Genomic DNA, 14,407 nt, shown 5'->3' on the forward strand with positions numbered 1-14,407 from the left:
GTAATTCAGATTTTTCTGAATTACATAAGACATAAGACACCCCAACCATTCGTTTCCTGAATGGTTGGTTTGCTTTTAATTATAATCTTCGCGTTTGTAATTTCTGAAAGGTTGCAAATCGTTAATTTTTCCAGCAGGTGGCAGCACAGTATAACCTCCAGCTGCTCCTGCAACTCTGAAATAGTTAGGGTCAGCTAGTTTGGTTTAACATAATGTTTGACCAAATTAAACAAATAGACAAGTAAATTGGTAGTAGTAGTAGTAGAAGCAGTAGCATCATTATTGTTTTTGTTGTGGTATTTAACATCTGATACATATAAAACATGATTTTTCTGTATAACTCTATCCAGTATGAAATGACAAGTAAGATGACGAGTAAAATAATTTGGCTTGATTTTTTTTCTTTCTTTCTTTCAGTTGTTTGAGTGTTGGTGGGGGTCTCCTTCACTAAACGTCACAGAAAAGATGCTGTCAAAGATGCAGATCCCGCCCCCTTGGAGAAGAGTAGGAGCTGAAGACTTGATTTTAATTGGAGCTTGTCTCACTCCGTCACGCTGCTGTGCCCTCCTCCTCACAGCGGTGGAGAAATTGATGCTTTCAGAGGGAAAGAGCGCTGCATGTGAGTGCATGTCACCCGGGAGTACTGCTTCAGGCTGCATTTTGTTCACTCGGTAATTTTGACATGCAAATCTCCTCACTGGCTGCAGCTTTATAACCCGCATCACACCCAGTGTTTCCCATCTGGACTTTCAAGGTGAGTGATGTCAGCTTGTTGCAGTCTCTTTTTACCTTTTCTCTACATAAAGGGCATTTTGAGTTCAGTTTTCATTGCAGTCTAAATATGACATTTCCAAGTTCTCAAAGTAAAACTATTAAGTCAAACAAACTCGTAATAAAGTGCTTAAGGTCAAGAGAAGTACAGTAAAGCTTCATGTAAAAGCCTGTGGCGCTTCCTGAGCAGCAGATATTTTGTGAAGATGATCTGTGGTTCGGCCTGTAAGCACCAATAGATATTTTTTTAGTCTCCATGGTTACTCTGTGCCCCCTACTCCTCTGAATAAAATGAAGAAATGAAGTGTTGGATGAAAGACGACAACTTGCTTTTTTCCATATAAAGCTAAAACAGTTCAGCGGAGATTAACAAGTCTGAGCCCACAAGGTAAAAATAGTGAACCGGCTTCAGTGTGATCTTATGTCATGCTGAGAGGATGTAGGTGTGTGATGGTGAACATGCAGAAGATCTCGTCAGGGCGTCTCTTCCTCGCTGCATAGTGTTCAATGACAAACTAGGATTTTTAGTTTTTAGTTGCGTAACAGCAGAGATTTTAGATGGAAATGACTAATATGTTGACAACATTTATAGTTTTAGCATAATGAAACATAATGTGGTTGAAAGGTTTACGCAGACTTATAGGTAAGACTGTTATAAATTTGGAAGTTTTAACTTTTTATTATTTTTAGGCTGAATGACAACAGGATCATATACAAACAGGCTCAAATATAGAAAGACACATTTTTACCTAATTAAATATACTGGACTTGGGCTTTAAGTTGGCTACAGTTTCCCTTAGTTTGAATTCCTAATGTTGATTCTTGAAAAACATTCTCACTGTCACCGTGACAGTTTTGGTCAGATGTTGAACACAACTGGATGTTCCAACAAGACAATAATTCAGAGTAATTATCAAAACTGGTTCTAGTATGACTAAGCAGGCTAACCTCTGGATCGACCTCATGCTTATGTTCTGGATACACATCAAGTAAACAGCCCATTTAAAATAAGTGTACTGATACTAATAAAAAGAATGCTTAAACATTTCACCACAAAAAGTATAATCCAAACATACACAATGAGCACATTAAACTTCAGATTGGAAAAATAGGTTTGAAACTTGTGCCTCATCTGTATAGTGAGATGTTTGTACTCCTGTTAATTTGAGGACTTGCGTAGCGTCCTCGAAGTTCTCTTGGGTGTTGCCATCAGGGGAGGCTTACCAGGTGCTGTGTCTGTTCAAACATGTTGTGGACTTAATAAAGGCCTTCCTGTAATTCAGAGGAAAAATTGTGCCTCTCAAAGAGAGAAGATGATTGTACCTCTCTCAAAGAGCAAAACATTCAGTTTCTAGATGTGCTAGACAAGACATGCGCCTTTTCAAATTTCTGTTTGCGAGTTTGGAGAAACCTTCTTCCTCTTGTTTGAACTTTGCAATTTTCCCACTAAGTTTTATTTTATTTATCTCATAAAGTTCCAAGAAAATACATTGTAGTTATATTGTGACAAAATGTGAACAAGTTAAAAGGGTATGATTACTCATACTTTGTCAGAGGTATTGCACTTTCTTATTTTTCTAGTGTTTGTTGTGAGTCAGAACTTAGGAGCTTGTTTGTCTGTGCCTTCTATTTTTCTTTTCTCAGAACATTTGTCCCCAGTGGGTCTGTGGTATGTTTGGTGGCCAGTTGGCCTTCTCTGTGTTTTTTCTCTCCTTATCTTAGCCTCAAGTCAAACAAGCGAAATGAGGCTGTGCAGGAGAGGAGTCAATAGAATTTGAGGAATGTTACAGAAGAGAAAACACCGTTAACAGTTGAGGTATATCTCCATTGGGACATGGTGTTTCATGTGTGTCACCTCTGTTTATTTTTGTGTTGAGTCTCGCTGCAGCTTGTGGGTCACCTGCTGTGTGCTGTTCTCCTCCTGAGAATTCATTGTCATGCAGATTTAATGGTTTATAAAGCGAAACACTCATTAACAGAGCAGGAATAATAGAAACAAACTGCAAAGTACAAATACTTTTAGTGATTCAGCCACAGCGCTGTAAATTATACAGTGGTCTGCACAGCTCTGCTCCACAGTCTTCTGAATATCTGCCAAGTAAAAGGTGAATAATGCAGAAAGAGGATTAAAAAACAACCAAACAGCTGAACTTAGCATGTGGCAGGTGTTGGTTCTCTCCTCGCGTGGGCAGGAGCACTATGTGAAGTAGTTCTTTAATTGCATGCACAAATATATTCATGTGATTTGAGACTGTCACTGAAGTAACTGCATCATTGGATTCATAATGTACGGTATGTTGTCTTCTTTACACATCTATTTTGAGACATTAAGATATTTGAACCATTTGCAGAAAATGTTAGAGTTTCTTTGTTAAAACAAGCAACTTCTCAATCCTGCTTTCATCGCTGTTGTTAGATAAGTAGCATTAGGTTTTTAATGGCAGGCTGCTTGTCTCCTCAGCCTTCTCCAGGCGTCAGAGAGACTGAAGGATGCTTCAGGGCTGATTTCATAACTTCTTCCCAGACTGCCAGATATCAGCATCAAATTTTTACATGGGTGGCTCTGGCAGTTACATTATACTTACATACAATAGCGCTCTCCACCAGGCTATTAAACATTTTTAGTTTTGAATAATAAAATAACACCATGATATAGTTCCTTTACAATGGAGATAAATATCTGTATTGTAAATAATTTTAAATAAATAAATTGGTCACTTCAGGATCAGTTTTATATCTCATATTAATATAATATTGCAAATATGTAAGATTTTTTTGGTTGTCTTTGGTTGTTATTTATGGCAATTTGAAAATAAAATCATACATTTCAAATCTCTCAATGTTACAGATCCAAAAAATAACAACAAATTGGATCTGTTAGCAAAATTATAACTTTCATTTTAAATGTTTTGCAGTATGTGGTATAGATTCAAGGCGTGGGTTAGTTACTAGTACAGAAACATGCAAATATTGTATTTTCTGTCATATTCTTATAGTTTCCCTGTCCCTTCCTACTGACACTTAGCTGGGTAATAAAAAGCTACTGCACTTTTCCCTTGCTTACTATTTGAAGATATATTCTGATAATACATTTATGAGACTGAGGTCTTTGACCAGATCTGAGCGGTCAATAGCTAGTGTTCAGAGTTACATGGTGAGGTTCTGTCTCCAAATGTCTGCCTCAAAGATTGAACTTAAGTTTTTACCTTGACTGAGCAAAGTAAAATTCTGTAAAATTTGTCACATATCAAAAATTTTATTAAAGAGTTCATCAGTTGTTCAGTAGGAAGGACGACAATTTAGAACTCTGCATCAACTATGAAAATCTACATGTTATAGGATTCATAGATTTAAAAAATGCGGTACCTTAAATTGAGCTTTTGGGGTACTCTGTGGTCTAAGTCAAAAGTATGCAAATGAATTGTTATCTAAAATTTCCAGTTAATTTGACAGCGGTGTGATAAGGGCTTGAGGACAGTTCTAAAGATTGCAATCAGTCAGACTTTATATAGTTGAACTATGTGGTCAACACTATCAAAAGTTGTTTAGATGTAGTAATACCAGTGATTTGTTCTTATTCATGTCGTCCCTATGATTATTTAGGCACTTTAAGTGACAAAAAGAGGACTATTTTTAACCTTTTCTTTCTCATCTCTAGGAAATAAAAATAGTCCACCATATGGTGAACATTTGGTTTGGGGATTAAGAGATTTTCTTACTCTAAAACACATTTGATAACTGAACTAAATTGGGTCAATAAATGTTTGCACTTAAAAACCAAGGCCAAACTTCAGAAAGGCCCTGAGTTGAACTGCAAAGAAAACAAAGTCCTGAGAAAAAGAAAAACACAACTGAAATCGAACCACAAAAACACAAAACAATTCAGAGCTGCTGTCAAGTTTTTGCATCATTTTATGACTTTTGCTTTTGGTTCTGTAACTTTCCAACTTCTTAGATATGCCTTATCAGAGATAGTTTTATGCTGCAGATTCATTCTTGCAGTGCACTTAGTCAAAAATTGCTCTGCTAATGTAACTCACAGTGCTCAGTCTTGCAATAAAAAATTAAAGCTGTATCAGATAGACACTTCATCTTTGTCTGTCCATAAATGGAAATCAGTGAAAAAACTGTGCCATTATCTAAATCTTCTCCAAGGACATCTAAACGGCTTGTCGCAGTGCAGACGTTGTTTCAGTTTTGTTTTGTGATGTTTCACCTTGGCCTCTAACAGTGATGGATTATTTCGTTAATCTGTGAATTAGGATCAGTGCTGCTACACTGGTATCAGAACTTTTAATTGGAAAAACTGCAGGTAGGCCAAATTTCAGAACCAGGAGCATTTTTCACCCTTCTGTTCAGCTCTTTCTCCCCCTGCTCTTTGGTGAGTGTTTGTTGAACTGAGCCGCAGCTCCTCTGTGTCCTCATGAGCTGGTGTTGAATTATGAGGCTGTCAGGCTTCCCCCTCACTGTGTGTGTAACAAAGGAAAGGACCTCTGCCACATTTGGGGCTGACAATAGAGTAAGCGGACAAGAGAGAGAGAAAGCTAAGGAGAGGAGAGGCTGTGTGACGAGGATGTGGTTGCTTAACAGGATGCAGTGTGGTGCTTGTCAGTGTGTGATGCAACACTTCTCGTATGTCTCGCAGTTTTAGACATGAATGAAAATACATCCTCCACGGCAACTTAACGAGGACTGACTGCTTTAGTCACTCTTGGATCAGTGTGAGCTGAACTATAGAACTTGTGATCCAAGGTATTCATATTTCCTGAACTATTCATTGTCTTGCTGGGCCACAAACACAAACTTCTGTGTATTTTGGGGGGATTTTATGTGATTGACTGACACAAAGTATCACAAAACCGTGAAGCGGAAGAGAATACATAGTTTTCAGTATTTTTACAAACACATGTTCGAAATTGTGATGTATATTTGTATTTAGTCTTTCTGAGTGAACCTTTTTTAACTGATTCAATTACAGTTGAATCAGTTTTATGTCTTATTTTTATTCTCATTAATATGAGAATATCATCTTTGGGACAGATCTGAGATTGGGTGGGAAGCATCTAAGAATTAAAATTTTTATGTCTTGCTTGCCACTGATTCTCAATTAGTCGTAACTTTGACTGGACCAGTCTGACAATGTGGGCCAATATGCTTTGATTTACACCATTGATGTCCAAGAGCAGTCCTTGATGGTCCATTTTCTGCAAGCGATCTGTAATATCTGGCATCAGACCCCTCCACCCTAACCAATAAACCATTACCCCAAGAATAAATTAACAAGAAGAAAATAATAATAGGAAAACAATAATTCTGTAAAAACAGTGAATAAAGGATCTCAGATATTGGCCCCTTCATGATTCTATATTAATGATTATCTGTAGCTACAGATAATCATTAATATAGAATAATGATTATCTATCATGATAAGCTCAAAAATCTTTTGAAAGCCTTTACCAGAGAATCCCAGCCTTCCTAACACTATATTCTATAAAAAGTCGTTGATCCATGCAAAATAGAGAGAGGGTATAGCACATTTCCACCAAAGCAAGATAGTCAGCAGAGGAATGAGATTCAACTGGCTGGGAACAGGTTGATGTGCTGCCGAAGAGAGCTGGAAGTGGGTGTGGATGTGCTGTAACGTTATATCCTTTTGCTAATGTATCAAAATATAATAGCCCAGAAGTCCCGTAATTTGAGGCAGTACTAGCGAATGTGTACAAGGTCAACAGGGAGTCATCTGTGCCGGGATACATTTTAGATAGTTTATGATTTGTGTACCGGTAATAGAGCTGGTGCATGAGTTCACACTGATTCCCCCCATGGCAGGCACAGATGGAGGACTGATGAACCAATTTAAAGGTTTTCCAAAAAGTCATCTCCGGTACTGATGCCCAATATTGTTTTCATCACAAACAATGTGAACAACCATTTACTTTATTATAAATAAGCTTACTTCGTGTTGCTTTATCACATACAATTTCAACAAAATAGATTAAAGTTTATGGTTGTAATGTGAGTATTATCTTTTTTTTCTGTAGAATTGAGAGACTTTTGTTTTCTGTGTGTCTTATTTTTTGGAGTGGCTCCCTCTTGTACTGGCAACTTTTCACCGAGATGCCTTTAAGCAGAACAGGGACACGCATTGCCATCTGTGCATCTCTTTCAGAAGAGGTGTGGCTCACAAACACACTGATGCACAAGAGACTGTGGGCTGGTGAGAATGACCCTCCCTGCTCAGGAGATGGTCTTCTGAATAATGAATCTCATGCCGGAACTGAGCCGGTTTTTTGTTTGCTCCAGCCATTTGGGTTAATGGGATCTCACTGTGACGACCTGTGCTACCAGCTAAATAAGACACAGTCATTTTACAGAAATGTTTTGAAATCTCCTTGCGGTTCTCTGTGGAAAAGATCAACATTGTTTTCTGCTCCAGAGAAAATCTTCATTTCTTTATAGAAAAAGAGAAACTCTGACTTTCTTCTTTTTTCCTCTAGGGGTGATTTTGTTTGACTACCCAGAAAAATGTAAGTAGTTAGCTGACTCAGACAGAAGCCATTATTTATCCTCTTTGACTGATTGCAGCCCCTTGAAGGAAACTCCAATCCCATTTTTGAGTGACACAGCATGAGCAACTTTGCGTCTGAGTATTTCTATCTCGTGCTCTCCTGCTGTTTCTAATCACTCCTCGAGTTGGTGATGATGCTATCCTCCTCTTATGATATTTGCATAATAAAAGCATAACATTTCAAATGTGGGAGCCACCCAGCATCATATCAGTCACTACCACATTAAAGAAGACAAAAATGTTGCAAAATTTCTCATTATTCCCTCATTGAGTGGACGAGACAGTGCTTTTTGATTATTTAATTCCAACTATCAAAACAACAGAAAACAGAATGTACACAAACTAACAGTAAATATACAGTTCTGCTCTTATATTGTTCAATATTACTCTGTCAGTGTTGAAAAGCGAGCAAATCCTTTTCCCTTTCCACTTTGTATGAAATCTTTCAGTCATAGAGTGAAAGCCAGGAAAAAAAACACACTTTTTCTTTCAAACACTATACATAGTATTAAATCCTATGTGTTGCTACAGTGCTACAGATTTCTTTAATTTATATTCCCAAGATATAATTTTCCCATTACACTCAAGAAACTATGGTTTTAACATTTGCTCTACGTCCACAATGTTTCCTCTTACATTTGTTTAGTGATTTGGATTTTCATTGCGGTTCCCAGTTAGGGTGTGTCTTAAAAGAAATACAAGCACTGATTTGTTTGACTGATCAAAAGCCTTGCACAGTTAGGAAAAGGGAGTTTTACTTCAGAACAAATAATGTTTTTCCTTGTTTGGTTCTTAACAGTCTATGCTCAGTAAGAAGAATTTTACCAGATGTTCAGTTTAGTTGTCGAGATGTGAAATTAATTTGCAAAAGGAGAATGAGTTGGATTGCAGCCAGAGCAGACGGGCTGACACATTACAATATTTGGTCATGAAGCCATGCAGCTCTGAGCCTTGCAAGCATTTACACTGGGTGTGACTCTAAGCTAATGCCTGATTGAGTCTTTTGTGATGCTCAAAGTGTGGTTATTGGATTGTACAGCTGGACCCTTGTCAGAGTTGGGGGGATTTTTTTGAGACACTGTACATTTTAATTTATGAATAATTAATTCCACCAAGTTTAAAGTGAAACAATTAAGGGTATTGATTTGCACTTGCAACCTCGGATGCCGTCTGGAGGGATTTTTTTCATTTTATTTTATTTTTTATTCTCTGCTTTTTGCACATAAAAAAAACTTCTGCAATAATTCTCTAATCGTAGTAAATTTTCATTAACAAACAATATCTGAAGGATTTCTATTAGAAGCCATAAGCTGCCTCTGTTATGGCGCTGATCTGCCCTTACACTGTCTTAGTGTAAGGGCAGATCAGCCCATGTATTTTTAGTATTTTTAGAAAGAGCTGCTAGCACAAGTTTATGCTATTGTTTAAGAGAAATTTTCCTGTTCCCATAACTATCCATAAGTTGGCATTTTTCCTCTGGAGCTTGACTCATAAACTTGATTTGAATCTTTTCTTTTCATATTTACTAACTGCTTGAACATCTTGGGGTAAAACATTGATATTGTTGTCACAGTCTGTGTGTAATTGTCCTCTTATCTTTAAGCTTTTCATTTTCTTCTGAAAAACTGTTGTTCTGCATTTCACTAATGGAAAAACAAAGACTAAGTGGCACCAACCCACCCTGGTGATGCACAGTTGTAACAAGATTATTGTTATTAAAGTGGTATGTTTTAAATGACACATGACAGCTGGGAGTTTCCCACTAAATGAGAAACAATCAGACACTGATTTGTGGAGCTTTGCAAAAGTATCAATATTTCTTGAATGTTTCACAACATAATTTCAAAGTAGAATAAAACCTGATATGTTGTTTTCCAAGTTTTTGTTTATAGAAATCTGAAAGGTTGGCTGGCATTTATTCAGCTCCTTTTGCTCTTTCACCTGTGAAAAGGAAACACTAAGTCTTGCAGGTGTTTTAATCACAGTGTAAATTCAGCTGTTCGGTGAAAGGCTCATAGCTCTGTTAGAGAACAAAAAACATAATATAGACCAAGAAACACAGTAGAAAGGTCAGGTTTAAGTTATTAAAACAATATGCTATGAGCATCCCATGGAACCTTGTACAAACCTTCTGACAATGGAGAGAGTATGGCAGACATTGCCATCTGCTTAAACTGACACCCTGACTTATTAGATAATGTGCATAAAGTAATATAGCATATCAGTCCACAGGTCATTCTTATTTTAATTCTTTTATTCAATTTTACTTTGAAAGAGCTGGAGAGATCCACAAATCTGGAAAAAACATTGGACAAGTATTAGTTGTTCACTCCACAGATCTGGGGTGTATATAACAACGAAAATTTGACTTTCAGCTGTAATCACAGTGAAAGGTAGTTCTAAAAAAAGGCTAAATTGTCATGAAGTGCGGGTGGTGAGGCAGAGGCAGCGGACCCAGGTATGATGAAAAATGATGATTTAATGAGAAAAACAGGCAAACTACGAACAGCAGGCACAAGGAAACACTGACGACGAAGAAGCTAACATTGACGAACAATTGACGAGGACCCAACAAGGAACACAGGTGGAGTTAAATACACGGGAGGGTAATCACAGAACGAGACACACCTGGGAACAATCAAGGGGAGGACAGGACAACGAAGAGACTCAAGGACACAAAACACTCTAAATGAACACAGAAAACACAGATCCTGACATAAATATATGTGCACACCTCCCCCTTTTTATTATTTTGCAGTGAAAATCCATGCATAATTTTCTTCATACTTTACAATTTATCAAAAAAAATTTTCACAAAGGGTTATAATTAACTACATTAAGAAAAGTGAAAAAGATAAAGGAGAATTGACCCTAACAAATTTAGCATAGATTCAATGAATAAATAAATAAATAACTTCCAGTTACGAGATGAGGACTCTGCATTCCACCCACTTTACTAACTTTTACATTGCAATTAATCAGTTTAAACAAGAAGAATCAGCTGACAAGAACTGCTGGTGGGCTGCAGAAATAACATTGTTACCAAGCACAATGTTACCTGTGTGGCATATGTAGAGACCATTTGCTTGTCACCTGTAAGCACAGCTTAGACGACCACACAGGGGCTTAGAGCGACGTTTGACCTGTGAGGCATTACTAAATCAACATTGATTTTCTTCTGCTTCGTTCGCTGAGGCATTATCACGAGGCAGGGATTCAGTTAAGAGTTCACTTCAAATTGAATAGCCTGATAGAACTGGGTTATCAATCACACTTTTATCTGCACTTTGCTTGGCTTTTACATAAACACTGGTTACTTTCTGAAACACCCTCATAAGGATAGCCCATAGTTATCACATTTTGCATATTAACAAAAATTTTAGACGTTCTTGTAACTTTTCTTGTATCGCATCTACTTCTAGAACTGCTTTACGAGTTTTTTCTTTCCTTCCTAAATACTAAACTCTAGCAGACCTGCGCTCTCGTTTTTACTTTCCTCTCATCCTTTCTCAGAAATGAGAGTCCATCTCCACCCAACTTCTCTGAAACACTGTCACATCTACTGCTAATAGGAGATTAAGCACTGTAATTTCTACAACTTATGACTCTATTTCCGATGAAAGCTTCACTGTGGGATGTTCGACCAAAAACCTCTCAGTCTGGTGAGTCACATCCTAATGAGGCCTGAAAGCCTGCTGGGCTTGTGTGCTGCTCTTGCAGCCTCTGGAGACGGTGGATAGACAGAGGAACATCTGTAACAGGAAGTGCAGAGGAGCTAGACTGGAAGGCTTTTGGCTTATATCTCTGTACTTGGGACAGCATAAGGAGAGATTAGGCTGAAATTTGCAGAACTCATAAACAGGTCTCTCATTTGCCTTTTTCAAAGAACTCCACTATCAGCATCAGCTGTGGAGGAGAACTTCGAAAAGTTCCTGGCAATTAAAGATATTAAGGAAAAGCTTAAGGAATATAACACTGAGGCCATAAATCCAATCTCCCTTGATCCCAGTCCATCGATGAAATTAATCAAAACGAGCCAGCTGCTTGGGGGCCACAGTCCACAAGGCTTAAAAACATCTCTGCCTAAGCTTAAACATTAGATACCCAGTTTACATTGCTAGGGTGTCTACTTGCTCACAGATGACGGAAGTTTAGGGAAACCAGTGTATTCCCTGAACACCTCAATAGTGTGAACCAAAAATAGATCTGGGTTGAACTACTTCCATCTCGTCTCATTTCTAGACTTTTCAGACTTGAGGGGAAGTTCCAGAAATGAACGGGCCAGTCTGGGTTCCCCTCCTAGACCTGGGGCACTGAGAAGAGACAATTAGTTAAAAAATATATATTTCAAACATGGCGTTTCAGTCATTCTGGTTTATATTCTTCACATTCTACGTTATACTTTTATTTTGCTCTTTGTTTATATGCTTATAGACAAACTGGCAGGTTTAACATTTTCAGTGCATCACCATGCAATTTAAACTGTATTTATTTTTGGCAAGTGTTATTCAGAGTTTTCTTCCATGTTCCACATTGTTGATTGGGAGTCTAGTCATGCCATCCTTTACTGGCTGCACAATTTTTTCTCATTTTTGCCTATTCCTATCTTCTTAATGACAAAAATAAACTAAATTACATTAAACTACTCTGCAGAAGCTGAGTAAACACACAAAGTGAGAAAACCAAGAAAATCAGTTCGTTTTTGCTAGTTAAACACGGATGTTATCCAACTGTCATTCTGGTTTCTCATTATGAAACAGTAGTGGCTACTGCCCACCCACACATTGCTGAAGTTTTCAAAAGATGTGATCCCCCTCTATGGGCAAACCGTTTATCTTTTTGTCTCTGATGTTGCTTTAAAACGAACATCGGTTTATATATATTTATAGGTCTCTTTGTTTTGTACAACATAGTCATTAAGCCTGAGAGAAGATGTAAATCATTGGTTTTACACAGTCTGAAATAGTAATAATCAAAAAAAAAAGTACAAGAGTTTCACTATTGCTCAATTTCTCCACATTTGTAGAATCGTGATAATGGTGCTTAAAATCCATACACAAGTCTGACATTAGGAGAAACTGGTAAAGTCCTCCCTGACTAATGTATTTAAAATCTTTACCCATATCATAAGCACTTGTTATTCCTGTAATTTTTTTTTATTTGTTTTTAGCAAGCAATAAAATATTTACACACACATTTAGGCTACTTAAAACTCATCCAACCCCTTTTCCTCTCTTCTTAGACACATTTCACACATTGAAACGCCACTATAAACATTACAGTTTTATTTATTCTTTTCAAACATATGTAACTTGGGATGAGCTGCGGTGGCCTTTGTCCTCAACGCTGCCATCACAGGCTTGAACCCGGCCTGATTGATGACCTTACCTCCATGTCTTTCCCTTCTTTCATTACCCAGTTTCCTGTCTGATCACTCTCAAGTAAAGACCACTAGCACCAATAAAACCTTTAAGACAACAAATGTAACTCATTTTAAATGAATAATATTATGCAGTAGAATTTGTCATCTCGTCATGTTGGCCTGTTTTCACATTTTTCTTCATCCTGCCTAAGTAAAGTGAAGCAGCATCCATACATTCCTGCTTTAAACACAGCTACTCTGCAAGCGGCTGCTTCACTATGAGCGCACAGTGCATGTGATCATCAGTGAAAAGGGGTAAATGTTAGCATTCTGATGCTACTGCCACAATGATGAAAGACTGGAGAATTGCACCTTGAACGTTGACTGTGTCACCAACGTGTCACAGACCTTTAGTTTTTCTGGTCAGAAGAAAAGTGGATGAATAAATCATGCAAATATAGTAAGAAAGCAGCGGATTAACTGAGAGGCAGCATATAGTGCTGTCTAAATCACTGCTGTCTGAATCTTGGCTTGTTTTTCCTGACATGGTTTTAGTTAATGGGATTCAGATCTAATTGAGCTGGAAAATTTCCTGCCCTGACATTGTGTCTCTTTTCTACGTCCAGCCTCTTTGATCTATTGTTGTGGATTCATTCTAAGTGCTTTGCGCTGTTAACCGCAGCCTCCGGTTCAGAGACAAAGAACTGGTGCGACTTGGCGACATGGCATCGGTGTTTACTGATCATTTTTTTGCCCAACACTAGAGCATGTGGCAGATTCAAAGCCAGATTACATAATCTGTTTAAGCACATATGTATTAGGCAAAATCTTACATCACACAGATTGATTTCTGGCAGAAAATGTTAGTGTTAATATCTTCTTTGAAAATTATAAAAACTCACCATGGTCTATTATTTTATTTTTTATTTTTTAGATTAGGGTGTGAGCCTTAAGTGGTTTTGGCTAATGTTTAAAGTGAAGCTAAGGTAAACAGAAGTGAAATGTCCTTTCACTCTGGGAAAATTAGCTAGTAGCATACTCTACACACCAAAGCCACTATGATGAAGAGCCTTAAGACCAGCTGCGTCTTTGAGTTTTACAGATGGTCCCTTCACACATTAATGAGCAGGAGGTTAATGAGCCATAAAATCAATGTTTTGTCACATTTTTGGTAAAACTGACCTTCTGCTTGTTCCTGCATGGATGATAAAATATGCAGATACACCTGGACGTTGATCAGCATAGGTTGACAAACCGCCTCTTAGATCAAATTAGCAAACCACTGATGTTCTGATTCTGCCAAATAATGAGCACATTATTTACTAAGATCCCAGGATTGTGTGGCAGAGGACTCAAGGCTGACATTTCTTTAAGGCGCCCATTTATTTTTACCCTCTGCTGAAATGATCATTTCATATTTCACTCACAATCTCACATCTCACTGAGTGTTTACACGTGCCACTTGTCTTTAATTTCCACTTTATGGAGATGCAATGTGAAATGAGTCATAGCAATTGTACGGATCATGTGTCTCAAAGGGAGGATTAATCTTAATTAGAATGTGTTTTTACCTTCCACTTTTTGCGACAGGAATATTAGTTCCATGTCTGGCAGAAATGATGTATTTTCTTATTGGTGTCTTTTTGCTAAAGCAAAAAATAAGCACATTTTAACTGGATGATAGACATTAGTTGTTAGTCCAGATT

General features: G+C 37.6%; 1 protein-coding gene across 6 annotated transcripts in view; it reads left to right on the plus strand.

Annotated features, from left to right (window-relative positions):
* The first annotated feature begins 599 nt into the window (after positions 1-599).
* Positions 600-14,407, plus strand: part of osbpl3 (oxysterol binding protein like 3) — a 44,939-nt gene continuing 31,131 nt past the window's right edge. For 5 of the 6 annotated variants that reach the window (XM_023331624.1, XM_023331627.1, XM_023331628.1 and 2 more), the window contains exon 1: positions 600-754. The gene's annotated coding sequence lies outside the window, so the exon portion shown is untranslated. Of the gene's footprint in view, positions 755-2,512; positions 2,588-14,407 lie in introns of those variants that run through there. The other variant, XM_023331626.1, reaches the window with a different exon arrangement.

This window comes from Xiphophorus maculatus, chromosome 3, assembly GCF_002775205.1.
Source record: "Xiphophorus maculatus strain JP 163 A chromosome 3, X_maculatus-5.0-male, whole genome shotgun sequence".
NCBI classification, from domain to species: domain Eukaryota; kingdom Metazoa; phylum Chordata; class Actinopteri; order Cyprinodontiformes; family Poeciliidae; genus Xiphophorus; species Xiphophorus maculatus.